This window comes from Tinamus guttatus, unplaced genomic scaffold, assembly GCF_059628265.1.
Source record: "Tinamus guttatus ecotype Peru unplaced genomic scaffold, ASM5962826v1 Tinamus_guttatus_pri_ptg000029l, whole genome shotgun sequence".
NCBI classification, from domain to species: domain Eukaryota; kingdom Metazoa; phylum Chordata; class Aves; order Tinamiformes; family Tinamidae; genus Tinamus; species Tinamus guttatus.
In genome coordinates, this window is record NW_028288563.1 from 358,331 (window position 1) to 378,518 (window position 20,188).

The following is a 20,188-nucleotide window of genomic DNA, read 5'->3' on the forward strand; positions in this document are numbered from 1 at the left end:
TGTCACACAGACAGGGCAATCAGTACCACGCAGCCAAAGTCAGATGGCATCCAGCGGGCGTATGGTAGTGGGGGAGTGAGGATAGGACATGATTATAGAGGGTCCTCTTTCATCCCTCCTGGGAAACCTGCAGGCTCGATTACTTCCCTGAAATTATTACTTCCCTGTAATTTTTAATTTAATAAAATTAATCCAATTAAATCGGATTACTTCCCTGTACAACAATGCATGAAGCATGGGGAATAAGCAGGACGAACTGGAGATCTGTGTGCGGTCCCAGTGTCATGATCTCATTGGAATCACAGAGACATGGTGGGATAGCTCACACAACTAGAGTGCTGCCATGGAAGGTTACGTGCTCTTTAGGAAGGACAGACTGGAAAGGCGAGGTGGTGGAGTTGCTCTTTATGTGAGAGAGCAACTGGAATGCATGGAGCTCAACCTGGGAGTGGAGGATGAGCGAGTTGACAGCTTGTGGGTAAGGGTTAAAGGGCAGGCTAATGTGGGAGACACTGTGGTGGGTGTCTGCTACAGGCCACCCGACCAGGATGAGGAGGTTGATGAGGCCTTCTATAGTCAGCTGGATATTGCCTCACGGTCACAGGGCCTGGTCCTCATGGGGGACTTCAACTACCCCGACATCAACTGGAAGGACAACACAGCCAGGCACAAACAGTCCTGGAGGTTCCTGCAGAGCACTGACGATAACTTTTTGACACAGCTTGTGGAGGAGCCAACGAAGAGAGGTGGGCTACTGGACCTCGTACTAACAAATAGAGAGGGACTTGTAGGAGATGTGGAGGTGGGGGGGGGGTAGCCTCGGCTGCAGTGACCATGAGTTGGTGGAGTTAAGGATCCATCGAGGAGGTGGCAGGGCTGTAAGTAGCCTTGTAACCATCGACTTCAGGAGGGCCAACTTCAGCCTCTTCAGAGACATCCTCGGAAGAATCCCATGGGCTAGAGCTCTAGAAGGTAGGGGTGCCCAAGAGAGCTGGTTAGTTTTCAAGCAGCACTTCCTCCACACCCAGCAACAGTGCATCCCTGTGTGTAAGAAGTCAGGCAGAGGGGGCAGGAGACCAGCGTGGATGAGCAAGGAACTTGCTCAAGCAGAAGAGGGCGGTATGCAGAATATGGAAAAAAAGCACAGGCCCCCTGGGAGAAATACAGGAACGTAGTCAGGGAATATGAAGAGAAGGCGTATTCATGGAATGTAGTCAGGGAATGCAGAGATGTGACAAGGAAAGATAAGGCATGTTTGGAAAGCAATCTGGCAAGGGATGTTTGTTGGGGCCTTAGCACTTTTACAGGAATACGAGGAGCTGAAGTGATGAGAACTGAGGAGCTGAAGTGATGAGAACCGAGGAGCTGAGGCGGTGAGAACCGGGAACTGAAGCGATGGGAACCAAGGCCACCCGGAGAAGATAACGCTCGTTAGCAACTTTTTAATGAACTAGGCCGGCCATAGCCAGATAAGCATCCGGGAGGACCAGCAATAGAGCATCGGAAAGGAATGTCAGCCAGCTGCAAGCTAGTTATGCATGGACACTATAGTTTAACCAATGAGAATGCTGTTGCTTAGCGCGTGTGTACGCTTACAGGTGATAGAATTGTATAAAGCTACACCGTAGAGAATAGTAAACGAATTGAACCTGCTTCACATTGAAGTGTCGTTCATTCCGTCTCGCGGGGTGGGCCTCGGCATCTGGTGACCCCGACGTGATACGACCGTGGGTAGAGTGGAGCCGAGAACGCGAGGGATCCTGCAGCCAGCGGAGAAGTAGCTGGGCGCCCGGGAGAGGTGGATCGTGGCCACGGCTGACCTAGTGAGTCAGGACTGACCTGGTGAGTCAGGGGCAGGATGGGGATTGCTGCATCAGCAACTAGGATGGAAATTACTGCATCAGCAACGGAGCGTGCTATTATAGAAAGTTTGTTAAAGCTCGCTCAAAAGACTGAAACTGAGATCTCAAAAGACGATTTAATTGACTTGCTGCTGTTTTGTAAGCAGAAAAAACTCATAGAAGAAACTTCTCAGGTATATAAGATCGAGTCCTGGGAACGAGTGGGAAAAGAACTGTGGGATGGTGTGCAAGTAGGTTCAAAGGAAGCTCGGCGACTTGCGAAAATATATCGTCCCGTGCGGCTAATGCTTGAACAATTGCACGGGGAGGCTCAAGTCGCTGCTGCTTTGCGAGAGGCACTCGGCGGAGAAAAGGGGGAGGAGAGTGGCTCAGGAGACTCCGAGTGGACTGAAATTATTGAACCGAATCCATACGAGGAAATGGACAATAAGGAAAAAGGGATTTCATCTCGACAGGCGTGTCCAGTAACTCTAGCTGAACGTGAAGTATGGGGGGAGTGGATGAGGATCTTCCACCATGGGAGGGGGAGGAACGACCACCCCCGGAACGACCACTCCCCACAGCGCCCGAAATGGACGTGGATCCGAGTAAAGTACCGATCCCGAATGGGTCGGATGACGATGACAGTACCATCCAAGGAATGCGACGAGAACTTCGGGAGCAAACAGAGAGAATGACGGAGTTATTGGAACAGATGCGGCGCTTAGATTGTGGGTCCAGGGCAAGGGATGTGAAGGCAGCATATAAAGCTGCCCATAAGGCTATCGTAGAGGGGTTGGAGAATGTGGATAAACAACTGGGGCAATGGGAGGCGCGAAAAGGTGCTTCTAGCTCTAAGGTGAATGAAGAGGTTATGAAACGACAAAAGGAGTGGGTACTGCAGAAGGTTAAAGAAGGGAGTATGACAATTGACGAAGCAAAAAATTATCTACAGGCAAAATTTGGTATGGAGGGTTACATTTTGGGTGGAGAGATTGAGGAGTTATGGAAGGCTCAAAAGAAAGGGGAAGCAGCTGGAGGGAGCGATCCAGATGAAGAAGGGTTGTTGTCGTGGTTCCGAGCCACTGTATGTGGAAGTGATAGTGCGGGAAAAAGTAAGGATGTGGCGCCACCTATTGATCCAACTTTTAACGCGGGAGCGCGGTATAAGGGGTTGATAGAGAATGCTCGGTTACAGGGGGACTTTATATTAACTCCAATAGCAGCCCCCGTAGTAGTGGGAGCCCAGGGCCCCAAGTGGGAGCCTTTAGATTGGAAATTGGTGCGAGATTTACAAAAAACAGTGATGCAATATGGACATGATAATAAGCTTGTTCGAAACCAAGTCTCTGCTTTGTTTAAATATTCGAGTATGGTTCCTGCAGACAGCAGGGCTATAATGGAACTTCTGCTTTCCTCTACTACCTATATGCTCTGGCTAGCAAAGTGGCAAGAAAGGTTAGAAGAAAAGCAATTGGAAAATCTAAATCGTAGTATGGATGATCCGTTAAGGGTCGCCACTCTCGACCAACTGATGGGAAATGGGCGTTATCGGGCAGTTGAGGCCCAAGCAGCGCTTCACCCTAGAGTATTACAACAATCAAAAAATGCAGCTTTAGCAACCTTTCTTGCCCTGCCACAGATTGGAACACCTCAATTGCCATATACTAAAATAATGCAAAAGCCAGACGAGCCTTTTTTCGGTTTTGTCGACCGGCTGAAGGATGCCCTGGATATGGCACCTAATGTGCCTCCAGAGATGAAAGCAATATTGGCTAAGGAATTGGCAACACAAAACGCAAATCAATCCTGTAAACAACTGTTGGCTACTCTGCCACCAGGGGCCTCGATTATTCAAATGATAGAAGTATGTTCCCGAGCACCACTGGTCGAAGAAGAGCAGAAGGCTAAAATACATGCCGTGGCTTTGGCTACAGCACTCAAGGAGGGGAGAATATCTGGAAAGGGGGATAAAGGATTTCATGGAGTGTGTTTTCAATGTGGCCTACCAGGACATGTGAAAAGAAGGTGTCCTAACAAATTTAGAGTTGAAAGTGTGGGCCCGAAAGGATTTAATGGGAACTGTGCTAAATGTCAAAAGTTTGGGCATAAGGCAGCAGAATGTCGGTCACGATGTTATAAGAACGGTACACAGTTGCAGGGAAACGGGAGCTGCCGCGTTATGAGGGACGCGGCGAACAAATATCCCCGAACGATGGCTGCCTCTGCGAGCTCTCCTCCGCAACTTGCGGAAGTGCAGGAGTCGATTTGGCCGTGGCAAAATCCACAGTAATTAGAGATTCTGATGTGCACATATTGGAATCTACGTGCACTGGTCCCCTGGGGAAGGGCCTATCCGCTTTGGTGATTGGCCGTTCCTCAGCTTCAAAAATGGGTATTTTTGTTCTACCAGGGTGTATTGATGCTGATTACTCTGGAAATATTGGCATAATGATTAAAATTTTCAATCCTCCTGTTACTATTCCAGCACTGAGCAGGATAGCCCAATTGATACCTTTTCGAGCTCTAGTTCCTAATCCTGGACAGGCCCAGCGTGGAAACAAAGGCTTTGGATCTTCTGGACCCCCCCAGGTTGCCTTTTGTGAAAAAATAACTACTCAGCGTCCGACAAGACTCGTGAGTATGGTGGGACCGGATGGTATTCGTCTTACTGATGTTGCCATGATGATTGATACAGGTTCAGATATCACTATCGTTCCCAAGTTTGCATGGCCACCTCAGTGGGATCTGCAAGAAATTGATGCTCCTGTGACAGGTATCGGAGGGCAATCTCCTACGCAGGTTAGTCGATGCTTTGTAACCATCATGGATAAAGAGGGAAACAGAGCCATGATAAAACCTTATGTGATGTGTACATCACTGTGGCTGTTGGGAAGGGATGTTCTGGCCCAGTGGGGAGTCATCTTGCAGACACCTTTTCCCTAGCGGCCATTGGGGGCAGCTTCCGCCCCACCTTAAAGTTAACATGGACCACGAAGGACCCTGTGTGGGTGGACCAATGGCCGCTGCCAGAGGAGAAGCTGCGTTACCTAAAGGAACTAGTTAAAGAACAATTAGACCAAGGTCATATTAAGCCGTCAACAAGTCCTTGGAACACCCCTATTTTCACCATTAAGAAAAAATCAGGAAAGTGGAGATTGTTACATGATCTCCGAGCTGTTAACGCATGCATGGCAAACATGGGAGCATTACAGCCAGGGTTGCCTTCACCTGTTATGCTCCCACAAGCATGGCATTTGTTAGTAATTGATCTGAAAGATTGTTTCTTTACAATACCCCTCGACCCGGAAGACAGTGACAAATTTGCCTTTACGGTTCCTACAATTAATAGGGAAGGCCCATCGGAACGATATCAGTGGGTAGTTCTTCCACAGGGAATGAAAAATTCGCCAACCATCTGTCAATGGTTTGTGAATTTGGCCCTGAAACCGTGGAGGAAAAATCACCCAGATTTAATTACGTATCATTATATGGATGACATCCTAATAGCAAGCCCTGAAGTTTTACCAGCTACGCACGAAGAGGAATTAATTACTTGTTTAAAGGAATTTGGTTTGGTCGTTGCCCCTGAGAAAGTGCAAAGGCAAGCTCCTTGGAATTATTTGGGTATGGTTATCACAGAGGCTAGAATTAGACCCCAAAAGCTTAAATTGCAGACAAAAATTGACACTGTTAACTGTGTGCAAAAATTAGTGGGAGACATTCAGTGGATCAGAAATTTTTGTGGTATTACCAATGAGGAAATGGAGCCGTTGTTTCAACTGCTCAGAGGAGCTAAAGAGCCTGCGGAAAAGCGGAGCTTAACTCCACAGGCTGCCACAGCCTTAGAACGAATTGAGGGGAAGATAGCCGGAACAGCTGCCTATAGATTACAGGAAGGGTTACCAATATCTTTGGTGGTTTATAATCGGAAAAGGGAGGTAGCAGTAATCATTGCCCAGATAAATGAGAAGGGGATCTTGTTTATACTCGAATGGGTTTTTCTTCCAAGTCACCTACGACGCACCTTAACTCAGAGGCATGAGGCAATTGGAATGGGAGTTTTGAAAGCCCGGCAGCGTTTACGAACAATTGCCGGTAGGGAGCCTGACAGTATTATTCTGCCTCTAAAGGCTCTGGAGATAGTCGAAGAATGGTGCTTGAACAGCGTAGAATTTGCCTTAGCCATTCAGGGAATTAAAGTGGACAATCACTATCCTAAGCATCCTCTCTTCCACACCTCTTTGGAGCTGGAAGAGCGAGAAATCCGGAGCTCAAGACCATTGTCAAACGCGATTACTGTATTCACGGATGCTAGTAGCAAAACTGGAAAGTATGGGTATGCTTTCCGGGAGTCAGATCTCTGGAAAACACAAATTCGGAAAGAGACTGCATCCGTGCAGGTCCTAGAACTAAAAGCTGTAGTTTGGGCATTTTTAACCTTTCACGATCAGCCCATAAATATAGTCATTGATTCCTTGTATGTGGTAGGCATTGTTCAACGAATTAATAGGGCAATTATAGGGCACGTAAACAACCATAGTCTCCAAGCCTTGTTTGTTCAGCTTTGGAACATCATACAACAGAGGAGGTATGCTTTTTGGGTATCACATATCCGTAGCCACACTGCACTCCCTGGTCCTTTAACAGAAGGCAATGCAGTCATAGATAGTGTTGTGTCAGCAGCAGGTATTCCTTGCTCGGTGGAACAGCAGGCATCATCTTCTCATTCATTTTTTCATCAGTCTGCTCGAGCGTTACAACGCGAATTTAAAATTTCCCGAGCAACAGCTCGTGCTATTATTGCTGCTTGTCCTGATTGTGCACGCTTGACCCCTTTACAGGAAATGGGTACTAACCCGAGGGGATTACAACCAAGACAGATATGGCAGTCAGATGTAACAGAGTTTGCACCTTTTGGGCACCTCAAGTATTTACATGTTACTGTGGATACCTGTTCAAAGGCTTTATGGGCCACCCCAGCCACTTCTGCAAATGCCAAGTCAGCCTGTAAACATTGGACTCAGGCAATTGCTGTTTTAGGAAAGCCTGACATCATAAAGACAGATAATGCACCTGCGTATAAGAGTAACACCTGTGCAACCTTTTTCCAGCAATGGGGAATAATCCATCAGACGGGTATCCCTTATAATTCTGGTGGTCAGGCCATTATCGAGCGTCACCATAAAAATTTAAAACAATTATTGTTTGCTTTGAAAAAAGAGGGGGAGAAGAGTCCCTACGAGTTAATCAGTAAAGCATGTTATGTTTTAAATTGGCTTAACCCTCGAAATGATGATAGTATACCTATTTTCATCCATTTTTCTAAAAACCCAGCTGATCTTTCAGGAAAGAAGGTGCAGGTAGAAGTTTTCTGGCCGCAGAAACAGATCTGGGAAGGTCCGGTCGAGTTAATTACGTGGGGACGGGGTTATGCTTGTGTACTTGCAGGAGATGGAGCGACCTGGGTACCAGCCAAGTGGGTACGACCGTGGTTGCGGAACAGACAGGAACAATCAATGGACCAGGATGTCAGAATGGACCAGGTTCAGCTGTTTGGTAATCATCTTGATAACAGTGACAGGAATAGTGCAGGGGAAATGGCAGACAGAAATTCAGCAGAGGGAGAACATTTGGGTCACCATAGCTAATCAGACAGGCCAAAGTGCCTTCTGTCTTAGCTTGGAACGTCCAGGAGACCCTTTTCGCACTTGTTTGATAGGAGTCCCTGTTTGGCAACCTCAAGAATTCAATGGGTACGTAGCTAATTTTGCTGTGCTTAATGATACTCTATTAAATACTACTATGTGCTCTTACCGATCAAAGCGAACGGCAGAACAGTTAGACGGGTGCTGGCAATGTGAAATCATTAAAAGTCTGAATGGCACTCTGACTTCCCCGCCGGAGGAATTAGACTTGTTGGGAAGTCTGAATGCCACAAATACCACCCGAAACGGTGGATGGGTTAGTTTTGAACCACATGGCAAAGGTGCACTTGAAGAAAGTACATCGCAATGGGCAACAGTTAACTCGGGGCTGAAAATTAATGATGTTTATCTTCACACATATACCCAATGTAAATTAACGAGCTTCTCTGCAAAACGGCTACCACCAGGAGTGTTTTTAATATGCGGAGACCGGGCATGGAACGGAGTACCGTCCAGTCCACAAGGAGGTCCATGTTATCTGGGGAGACTGAGTTTGTTTCACCCTAATATATCTCAAGTGATGACCTTTGTATCCAAAAGGAAGAAAACGATCGATACATGAGTTAGATTGTACAAAAGTTGGGGGATCCAAGATTTTGGTCAAGGGTCAAAACTATCTTCGTGTCCCTGCTTATCCCAGGGAGCACTGCCGCACGAGCAATGACTTCCTTGAAACAGCTAGCATGCTGGACAAGGAATGAATTAAATTTAACATCAGACATTTTAGATCAGCTATCGCAAGATGTAGCTAGTGTAAATCATGTAGTATTGCAGAATAGAGCCGCAGTAGATTTTCTGCTTTTAGCACATGGGCATGGGTGTGAGGATTTTGAAGGTATGTGTTGTTTAAACTTATCCGATCATTCAGAGTCTATCCATAAAAAGATTGCACTCTTGAAAGAAGGGCTGCACAAGTTGAAGGAAGAAAGTTGGGGATTAGAAGATTGGCTCAGATCGTTAGGCTTAGGACCATGGATTACAGAAATGTTGTACCACTTGTGCGTGATCGGGATGGTTATACTCGTGCTTGTGATTATGTTACCTTGCTTTTGCCAATGTTTGCAACGCTTGATGCATAATACCGCTAATTCTGTTTTTGAAAAAAGAGGGGGAAATGTTGGGGCCTTAGCACTTTTACAGGAATACGAGGAGCTGAAGTGATGAGAACTGAGGAGCTGAAGTGATGAGAACCGAGGAGCTGAGGCGGTGAGAACCGGGAACTGAAGCGATGGGAACCAAGGCCACCCGGAGAAGATAACGCTCGTTAGCAACTTTTTAATGAACTAGGCCGGCCATAGCCAGATAAGCATCCGGGAGGACCAGCAATAGAGCATCGGAAAGGAATGTCAGCCAGCTGCAAGCTAGTTATGCATGGACACTATAGTTTAACCAATGAGAATGCTGTTGCTTAGCGCGTGTGTACGCTTACAGGTGATAGAATTGTATAAAGCTACACCGTAGAGAATAGTAAACGAATTGAACCTGCTTCACATTGAAGTGTCGTTCATTCCGTCTCGCGGGGTGGGCCTCGGCAGATGTTAAAAGTAACAAGAAAAACTTCTTCAAATATATTAACAGCAAAAGGAAGATCAGGGAAAACGTGGGTCCACTGGTGAACGGGATGGGCACCCTGGTTACAAATAACACAGAAAAAGCAGATTTGCTCAATGCCTTCTTTGCTTTGGTGTTTACCAAGGGCAGCCCTTTAGAGTCCCAGGCCCTAGGGACAAGAGAAGAAGCCTGCAGAGAGGAAGACTTGCCCTGGGTAGAGGAAGATGGGATCAGAGAGCACCTACGGAAACTTGATACCCACAGATCCATGGGCCCTGATGGGATGCACCCTAGAGTTCTCCATGAGCTGGTGGATGTCATACCTAAGCCACTCTCCATCATTGAAAGATCCTGGAGAATGGGAGAGGTGCCAGAGGACTGGAAGAAAACCAATATCACGCCAGTCTTCAAAAAAGGCAAGAAGGAGGACCCAGGCAACTACAGGCCAGTGAGCCTCACCTCCGTCCCTGGAAAAGTGATGGAATGGCTCCAGGCACATGGAGGACAAGAAGGTGCTCTCGAGTAGTCAGCATGGATTCACCAATTCACCAAGGGGAAATCTTGCTTGACTAAGCTGATTGATAGCCTTCTATGATGGAATGACCGGCTGGGTAGATGAGGGGAGAGTGGTGGCTCTCATCAATCTTGACTTCACCGAGACTTTTCACACTGTCACTCACAATATCCTCCTGGGCAAGCTCCAGAAGTATGGGATAGATGAGTGGACAGTGAGGTGGATTAGGAATTGGCTGGATGGCAGAGCTCAAAGGGTCGTGATCAGCGGTGTGGAGTCTAGTTGGAGGCCTGTAGCTAGCGGGGTTCCCCAGGGGTCAGTCCTCAGCCCAGTCCTGTTCAATCTATTCATCAATGACCTGGATGAAGGCACAGAGTGCTCCCTCAGCAAGTTTGCTGATGATACCAAACTGGGAGCAGTTGATGATACCCCAGGGGGCTGCGCTGCCATCCAGGGGGACCTGGACAGGCTGGACAAGTGGGTGGTGAAAAACCTCATGAAATTCAACAAGGCCAAGTGCAAGGTCCTGCACCTGGGGAGGAATAAGCCCAGACACCAGTACAGGCTGGGGAGTGATCTTCTGGAGAGCAGCTCTACAGAGAGCGTCATGGTAGATGACAAGTTGACCATGAGGCAGCAGTGTGCCCTCGTGGCCAAGAAGGCCAACGGGATCCTGGGGTGCATTAAGAAGAGCATCTCCAGCAGGTCGAGGGAGGTGATCCTGCCCTTCTACTCAGCCCTGGTGAGGCCACCTCTGGAGTTCTGTGTCCAGTTCTGGGCCCCCCAGTACAAGAAGGATGTGGAGCTGCTGGAGGGAGTCCAGCGCATGGCTACAAGGATGATCAGGGGCCTGGAACATCTGCCCTATGAGGAGAGGCTGAGAGAGCTGGGCCTTTTCAGCCTGGAGAAGAGAGGGCTGAAAGGGGATCTAATCAGTGTATATAAGTACCTCAAGGGAGGCAGTGAGGAGGATGGTGCTGGCCTCTTTTCAGTGGTGGCCACCGACAGAACTAGAGGAAATGGCCACAAATGGAAACACCAAAAGTTCCACAGGAACTTAAGGAAAAATTTCTTAACAGTGAGGGTGACAGAGCACTGGAACAGGCTGCCCAGAGAGGCTCTGGAGTCTCCTTCTCTGAAGATCTTCAAAACCCGCTTGGATGCAGTCTTGTGCCACATGCTCTAGGTGACCCTGCGTGTGCAGGGGGGTTGGACTAGATGACCTCTAGAGGTCCCTTCCAACCTTAAGCATTCTATGATTCTATGATTCTCAAAAGCAGGAATAGGCTGAGCCGCAGGCTTTTGAAATACGAAGTCCTGGGTAGGATGAAATCCCTAACCTGACACAGGTAGATCCACCAGAAGCTGATGATCCTTTTGACTGCGGGGAAGCAGACCCCAACAATGAACCTGATTTGTACCCATAGAATCATAGAATCAATACGAGAATATGATCTCCAGGCTTCGTTTACTATAAACCTTATGCAAGCTATAAGAGAATCTTATGTCATGATTCCTGATTGGCAATACTTAGAATGATTCTATCACGGGCACAGTATACCGTATGGGCATTAGAATATAAGGAGCTAATGAGTGCACAGGTTAAGGATAGTATTGCTGTTGGACAAGATATTGGAGAAAACAAGTTGCTGGGCCGAGGCAATTACATCATGGCGAGGGGAGGGATGCAAGCTGCACAAGTGCAAGACCAGTATTTATGCAAGCCATGGAGTTAACTATTAAGGACTTGCAAAAGGTGCCAGATTTGGGCCAGCAAGAAGCATCTTTTGCATCAATTCAACAGGGATCTCAGGAATCTTATGTTCAATTCCTAGATTGGTTACAAACTGCTGTTATGAGACAAATTGAACAAGAGGAAGCCACTGAAATTTTGCTATTTGAGCTTGCAATTGAAAAATGCAACTGCAGACTGTAAGAGAGCAATTGATCCTGTACGTAATTCAGCAAAACCGATTGCTGATCTCATAAAGGCTTGTCAGAACATTGGATCAGAACAGCATAAAGCAGAAATGCTCGCCCCTGATTTAGCTCGGCAGATGGTAGTGGCACAGGTTGTGCTTAAATGCTTTGAGTGGGGTCAAGAGGGGCACATGAAATGAGATTGTCCCCAAAATAGAAAACAAAGGCAAAATATGAAACAACCACCTACTCAGCTCAACCAATGTCAAGCCAATGTCACTCAGAAATTGATAAGCAAGGAAATGCTATCCAGGGAAATGGGGTGCAAGACCTGGCACCCCGAAAATGCACAACAGGGTCCCTCAACAACACTTGGCATACCCAACCTGGGACCAAAGCATGGTGAACTCCAGCATAAAACCATTCAGTCTCTCCGATACAGCATAGCCCATAGCACCAGGTTGGATCTGGACACAGCGACAATCAGAGCAGATGGATCAGTTAACCTTATACCTACTAGGGTACATGGCCCCCTACCTCACAATGTATGCGGTCTATTAATTGAACATTCTTCAACCACCAAGTCAGGACTTTTCGTATTACCTGGAATTATCAATTCTGATTTTCATGGAGAGATTAAAATAATAGTCTGGACTGCAAATCCTTCCTGTAGTATCCCGAAAGGGGAGCATATTGCACAGTTGATTTTATTAGCATTATGCTGTCTTGTCAGACAATAAACAAAGGCAAGAAGGAGCATTCACCTTTGTGAGCTGAGACGGCTTTTGTGAGGCATGGACTCATGGAGGCAAGCTGGCCTTTGCGAGGCAAGGCAGCCTTTGTGAGGCATGGATTGATGGAGGCGAGGCGGCCCTTCACGAGGCAAGGCGGCATTTGCGAGGTGTGGACTGACGGAGGTGAGGCCGCCTTGTGAGGTGAAGCGGCATTTGCGAGGCATGGAGTGATGGAGGCGAGGCGGCGTTTGAAAGGCGGAGCGTCCTTTGTGAGGCTACGCGGCCTTTGCGAGGCAAGGTGCCCTTTATGAGGCATGTACTGACCAAGGTGAGTCGGCCTTTGAGAGGCACAGCGTGGACTGACAGAAGCAAGGCAAATTTTGTGAGGTGAGGCAGCCCTTGTGAGGCGAGACATGGACTGACGCAGGCAAGGTGGCCTTTGCGAGGCAACAATGCCTTTTTGAGGTATGGGCTTGTGGAGGCGAGGTGTCCTTTGTGAGGCGAGGCATCCTTGGCAAAGGGAGGCGTGAACTGACGGAGGCGAAGCAGCCTTTGCAAAGCTAGGGCTGACACAGGTGAGGCGGCCTTTGTGACGCGAGGCGTCGTTCCGGATGGGCTCGGGATTTGGCAATAATCAGCCAGAACGAGGTGACTACATCGAGCATTTATTCAGGTGAAAGCACATAAAATAAGCCAAGTATGGATAACTACTCACGAGGTGATACCTGCCGATCTGGACCCGAAGATCCTCTCAAGCTGGCAGACCAGGGAGAGAGAGTTGCTGTCCGGCTCCCACGGAGACAGCGTAGGCCTCAAAGTCAGGAGTTTCTTCTCCCCCTGCCCGCTCTCTCCGCGCTGTCCACTTTTATGCCCGGTGCATCCTGGCACATAGGGTCAGTCCGACCCAGGAGGCAGCCCCGGGGGCAGACAGACTCCACCTCTAATTGCGCAACTCTCCCCTCTGGGTGCGCAGGTGCGCATACCAGTTGGGAGTCCCAGCCCTCAATTCGAGGGTCCTGCCTTCCTCCTCTTCTTCCTCATTTCCGGGTATTTGACCTCCAAAGCTAGTTTGGAGAACGTCTGTGGTTAAGTTGGCTACAAGCCCAGCCGAGCGGCCAGCTTCAACAGTTTTCCAGAGGGAGGCTGCCTGTGAACCCAGCTGAGCAGCTGCCTCTGTGCTCCTTATCACTCAGCCTAGGCAGGCAAACATCTTCTTTCCCAAGGTCTGGCCTCTTCTTCTCACAGGAGGTTTTTATGACTCTACAGATCACAGAAATTTCCATCTCCAGTACAGACGTGGACTGCCAGATGTGAGAGGTCCTATATGGGGTGAGGAGGCCTTTGCAAGGAGTGGACTGATGGAGGAGAGGTGGTCTTTGCAAGGCGAGGCAGCCTTTGCGAGATGTGGATGGATGGAGGCGAGACTGCCTTTGTGAGGTGAGGCAGCCTTTGTGAGGCATAGACTGACAGAGGCAAGGCGGCCTTTGCGAGGCGAGGTGGCTTTTGCAAGGCGTGGACTCATGGAGGTGAGGCATCCTTTGCAAGGACAGGAGCCCTTTGCAAGTTTTGGATGGATAGAGGCAAGGCCGTCTTTGTGAGGCGACACAGTCTTGGCAAGGCGATGCAGCCTTTGCGAGGCATGGACTGACAGAGGAGAGGCGGCCTTTGTGAGGTGAGTCGGCCTTTGCTAGACTATGCAGACTTTGCGAGGTGTGGACTGACGGAGGTGAAGCGGCCTTTGAAAGGCGAAGCGTACTTTGCGAGGCGAGGCGGCCTTTGCTAAGGGAGACGTGGACTTACGTAGGCGAGGTGGGCTTGGGAAGGGAGGTGGCCTTTGTGAGGTGAGGCATGGACTGACGGATGTGAGATAGCCTTTGCGAGGCAAGGCAGCCTTTAGGAGATGTGTGCTCACAGACATGAGGCGGCCTTTGTGAAGTGAGGTGTCCTTTGCGCGGTGAGGCAGCCTTTGCAAAGGGATGTGTGGACTGACGGAGGCGAGGTGGCCTTTGTGAGGTGAGATGTGGACTGCCGGAGGTGAGACGGCCTTTGCGGGGCAAGGTAGCCTTTTTGAGGCGGCCTTTGCGAGGCCAGGAGGTCTTTGCGAGGCGTGGACTGACATAGGCGAGGCGGCCTTTGCAAGGCGACACGGCCTTTGCGATTTTTGCACTCACAGAGGCGAGGTGGCCTTTGCAAGATGAGATGAGCTTGGTGAGTTGTGCACTGATGGAGGTGATGTGGCCTGTGAGAGTCAGGAACCGAAGGAGGCAAGCCGGCCTTTGTGAGGCAAACTGGCCTTTGTGAGGCAAACCAGCCTTTGCGAGACTAGGCAGACTTTCCAAGGTGTAGGCAGACAGAGGCAAGGTGTGGCCTTTGCAAGGCAAGGTGTCCTTTGCGAGGAGTGGACTGATGGAGGCAAGGTGGCCTTTGCAAGGCGAAGTGTTCTTTGTGAGGCAAGGTGGCCTTTGCGAGGCAAGGCATGGACTAATGGAGGTGAGGCGGCCTTTGCTAAGTGAGGCGGCCTTTGCAAGGTGAGGTGTCATTTGTGAGGCGAGGTATGGACTGATGTAGGCGAGGCGGGTAATGGGAGGTGAGGCAGCCTTTGTGAGGTGAGTCGTGGACTGACAGAGGTGAGGCGGCCTTTGTGAGGCGATGTGGCCTTTGTGAGGCGTGGACTCACAGAGGCAGGTGGCTTTTGTGAAGGGAGGTTGTCTTGATGAGTTGTGAACTGACGGAGGCAATGTGGCCTTTGCAAGGCATGAACTGATAGAGGCCAGACGGCCTTGACGAGGCGAGTCATTGACTGATGGGTATGAGGCGGCATTTACGAGGCAAGGCATGGACTTGCGGAGGTGAGGCAGCCTTCGTGAGGCAAGGGGGCCTTGGCGAAGCATGGACTGATGGAGGGAAGGTGGCCTTTGCAAGGTGAGGCAGCCTTTGCGAAGCCAGGCATGGACTGATGGAGGCGAGGCATGGGCTGATGAAGGTGAGACGGCCTTTGCGGGGCCAGGAGACCTTTGTGAGGCATGGACTGATGGAGGCGAGGTGGCCTTTGTGAGGCGAGGCGTGGACTGCCGGAGGGGAGACAGCCTTTGCAAGGCAAGGTGGCCTTTGCGAGTCGTGGACTGATGGCAAGGGGGTCTTTGCGAGGCGAGGCGTGGGCTGACAGAGGTGAGGAGGCTTTTGTGAAGGGAGGTGTGGATTCACAGAGCTAAGGTGGCCTTTGCAAAGCAAGGTTAGTGCCTAATGGCCTCTAAGATGGTTGTGGCTTGTTACCCAGATACGATGTCACAGTCTCTGATGCACCATTGCTGGTGACCCTGCAGAAGATGGTCAGGCTCAGACCTGTTTGGCTTCTCCCACTTTTAAAACCCTTTTGGGGCTTCCAACCTGCAACATGTATTTGGGTGAAAAAAAAAATAATAATAATAAAAAAAAATGAGAGGAGAGAAGAGGAGAGGAGAGAGGAAAGGAAAGGAGAGGAGAGGAGAGGAGAGGAGAGGAGAGGAGAGGAGAGGAGAGGAGAGGAGAGGAGAGGAGAGGAGAGGAGAGGAGAGGAGAGGAGAGGAGAGGCCAGAATGGTAAGGCAACTCCTCACCTCTACTCATGTCTCTGTCCTCACTTGTTTCTGCTTAGAAACACCAAGCCAGAGGATGATCACAGAGATCCCTCAGAGAGAAACCTGGAGCACCACAGGCCTACTCTTCAAGTTCTCTCAACCTCCCTGCATGGACACAGTCATCCCCCACTATGCGTAGGACTTGACACTTCTCTTGCAAATCTCCGTGAAGTGCCTGTTCTCCAAATCAGACAAGTTTCACAAGGACCTTCAGGACTGAAGTTTCCCTCTGCCAAACAACAACAACAACAACAAAAAACACCAATGGAGAAAGGGTAGACAGATTTGGGCTCTCTGTATCAGAACATGGTGGTGGAAGACACAAATTTAGAAGGGGGAAGGAGAAAAAAAAAGGGGAGGAATTGAAAGTTAAGCAAAAGGTTGATCAGGAGCATTTGGGGATTCCTTCCTAGAAGTTTTGCATCTGAATCATGGTGAATGGAGGAGTTCAAGAAAGCTGACCTACTTCCACAGACAAGGAGAATCTGTATGCAGATACAGAGATAGAAGGAAGAATCATGGGCTCCTTTAGGGTGGAAGGGAGCTCAGGAGCTCTCTAGCCCTATCTTCTTGCTCCCAGCAGGGTCAGCTCTGGGCTCAGCGAAGTTGCTCTGCGCTTGATCCAGTCTGAGCTTGTAAATGTTCAAGTGGGGAATCTGCAAAAGCTCTCTGGGCAACCAGTTCCCACTTGCTTGACCATCCTCTGAAGGGAAAAACTTTTCCTTATCTCCTCCATGAATAAGTCTTCTTTCAATTTATGCCCTTTATCACTTATCCTCCCATCATGCATCAGGATGAAGATCCTTGTTCCATCTTCTTGATGAACTCCTTGCAGCAATGGAAGGCCTTTCAAATGAGGTCCCTCCAAAGCCACATCTCCTGCAGGTTGAACAAGCCCCGTACCATCACAGTCAAAGTGCTTCAGCTCCCCAGTTTTCTTGAGGGGCCTCGAACGTATTTCCTCCCAGTTACCAACTTTTTACTTCTCCCAGGGACCCACACTGGACACAACATTCTAGATGTTGTCTAGGGAATATTGATGAGAGCAGGACCAGCATTTCCCTCCAGCTCCAGGCTCTGTTCCTGCTCATCCGGGCCTGGATGCTTTTGGCCTTCTTTCTTGCCACCAAAAACTGCTGGCCCACATTTTCGCTGCTGTCCATGTCTTTTCTGCAGATGTGCTACTCAGGCTCTCAGGCCCCAGCTTGTTAAAGACTCCAGCTTGTGACAGAGCAACTGTGGCGTGTTGTTCTGTCCCTAGTACAGAACCTGGCATTTTCCTTGGTAAGCTTTGTGAGGTTTCTGCAGCTTCTTTCTCCTGCCTGTCTAGGTCCCTCTGAAGGGCAGCCCTCAAGCATATGCCTGGTCTTTCCCTTGCAGTTTCAGGTCATCAACAAACATGGCAAATGTTCCCTCCTGTGTGTCACTAACAGAGATGGTAAAAGGGTCAGATTCCTGGAGTCATCCCTGTTCCTCCATTTCTCTCTTGACTCTCCAAGAGGGCTACCCATTCATCACTGCCCTCTAAGTGTGACCATAAAAGCATCCTTCTATGCATCAGGTTGCCTAACCCTCTAGATGGTAAATCCTTAAGTTGCGTGCAAACATATGGCAGGAGGTGATGTTAAACACCTTGCTAAAGTCTGGATAAAAGATGTTTGCTCCTCTCCATCTACAAATGCACTTATTTAATCAGAGAAGGCAATCAGACTGGTGAGGCACAATTTCTCCTGGGAAAACCATGCGCCCAGAAATGTGGTGTGGAAGGATTCACTCCATTGCACGTTCCTCACCAAAGTGAGGCTGAACTGCTTGCAGGTCCCCATGTTGTCCTATGGGCCTTTTACAAAGAGGGATGTAACATTTCCTTTTTTTGCAATAATTGAGACCTCTACCAATCTGCACAAGCTTTCAAAGATGATAGGTAGTGACCTTGCTATGATAGAGTTAATTTTAAATGCATCCTCCTATGCAGCTCATGCAGTGCCATTGATGGACATTGTATAGTTTGAGTTCTCGTGAGTACTTCCTCAGTAATCACAAAACCTGCTGGTTGTTTTTCTCCTCAGAGTCATGACTGCAGGCACAAGAGACTGGGAAACCTTTTGGGTGAAAACCGAAGCCAACACTGTGATGAGTTCCTCAGACCTTTCTGCATCTCCTGCTCCCTGACCACTCAGCAGTCAGTCTACCTTCTCCTTTTAAGGAAAAATTTTTTAACAGTGAGGGTGACAGAGCGCTGGAACAGGCTGCCTAGAGAGGTTGTGGAGTCTCCTTCTCTGGAGATCTTCAAAACCCGCTTGGATGCAGTCCTGTGCCACGTGCTCTAGGTGACCCTGCATGTGCAGGGGGGTTGGACTAGATGACCTCTAGAGATCCCTTCCAACCTTAAGCATTCTATGATTCTATGATTCTTACTGGAGCAGTGGCAACTCATCCTCATGCCTTTAACATCCCCTGCCAGTGTCAATCCTAGGGCAGCACTGTCTACCCTAACACTATGTTTCTTTCATAGTTCTAAATTTCTGATGTGCAGCCTCTCTTCCATCCCCCTCCTGTATGTTACCTTATTGCCCTGGTGCTCAGCTGTGAGTTCCCTGTTTAGTCAGGTGAGTCCTCTGAGGTGTTTATTAGCTTTACTGAGCATGAGAATTGAGCATTCTTGTGCTTGGTGGGTGCTGCGCTTAAAGACTAACTGGCTTTCTGGAGTTCCTGGTTCCTTCAGAGGTGGCTCCCTTGGGATCCCCCACCTAGATCACCCTACTCTGCTTCTGTCCTTCCTCACTCCACTTTTTCAAGGCTGCTGTAGGAAAGTCTGGAGCTAGCCATCCCAGGACCAGGGCCTGTGAGCCACAGATTTCCTTGGGATGTTTAAAGGCATCTGTGTCAACCTCACCCTAATCAGGTAGTCCATAACTTCAACTGCAGTGTCACCCTTATCCTCTGATGCTCCCCCACAGGCCCTCACTCAGACCCTTGTCTCCCCCAGCATGAAATTCCACACATCTGAGTTTCCCCTTCACACAAAAGGCATCCTCCCTCCTCTTTGTCTTCCCTCGCAAGCTCTCCTGAAGTGCCTGTACTATGTTGTCATAGGCTGCCAGTTGTTTGAGTGACCCTACCACATGCCAGTTATTCTAGGAATGTTTCTGCCCTGTGATAGCTTGTTTATCTCCATCTGCTCCTGTTTGTGCCCCAAGGTGCATTCAATTATGAACAAATGGTCTGCAAAGCCTCTACTGTGGCAGAGAGGATGCACTGATCGTGGGGAAACCTGTTACGAAAGGCCTAGACCACCCTGTGTGCAATGCCCCCACTTCAGAGCAGTGACGTCGTGGCATAGATAGCTGGTGGCAATGTAATAGTGGAATGTGACTTTCCCTAACAGAGCAAACGCTGCAGGACCTGAAGCCAGGAAGAAGGAGAACTGGGCTGGCTGCAGGAGAGAGATTGCTGCCTGAGCTTACTTCATAACACTTTGGGCCATATAACAGAGGTGAACTAGTCTCCAGGAAGGATAAGGTGCAACTGAAAAAGTTCCTGGGCCTGTAATCCAGTCACTCTACAGGTCAGCCTGTAATCCAGTCACTCTGGGGAGATCATTTACACAGTCCCTGGTCATACCATCTGTGGGCGAGAAGAGGTTCAACAGGTGTAGAACTAGAAGAGTTTGTGAATGTAGAAACTACAGTGTAAGCTTTGCAGTGATGTGCCTCTCATGTATGCAGCATGCTTGGTTGTAGATGGGATGCACCTTGACTAAACACAATGGCAGAATTTAGTTGTTTGGGCACAGGTTGGTAACCTGGGATGCCCAGGGTCGCTTGCCGAGCAACCACCTAAGAAGGAAATGGCTTCTCAGGAGTTCCAGGAGCTGTATCTGCTCAGTTCTCAGGAGTTCTCAGGAGCTGTATCTGCTAGACATGTGTAGTTGTGTTGGACAAGGCAGACATTAGACATGGCCCTAAGGACCTATTTTTATGTCAGTGAATCAAGTGTCCGCACTGAATTACATGAGCTATTTGCACTGTCGGGGTCTGCCTGTGACTCGATTTGGTAGTGCATGGAGCTGTAGTGGTAGCAATAGGTCTCTAGAACAATTGCAGATAGCCAATGAAATTCCACACCTGACCCCCATGTGATGCTCTAGAAGCTTGAAGGTCTCAAACTTGTTCCATCAAAGCAAACAAACACTGGCACAAATCTGGAAGCACCTTGTCTCTTCAAAGGTCACCTGGTATTTTTGTGTGGGCAACTGTCTCTCAACCTGCATTTCCACTGATTTATAATAGGAGCTTGGACAA

The 20,188-nt window shown here is 48.9% G+C and overlaps 1 pseudogene; it reads left to right on the plus strand.

Moving 5' to 3' along the window:
• The first annotated feature begins 2,433 nt into the window (after window positions 1–2,433).
• Window positions 2,434–18,894, plus strand: LOC148596151 (uncharacterized; annotated as a pseudogene).
• The last annotated feature ends 1,294 nt before the right edge of the window (window positions 18,895–20,188 follow it).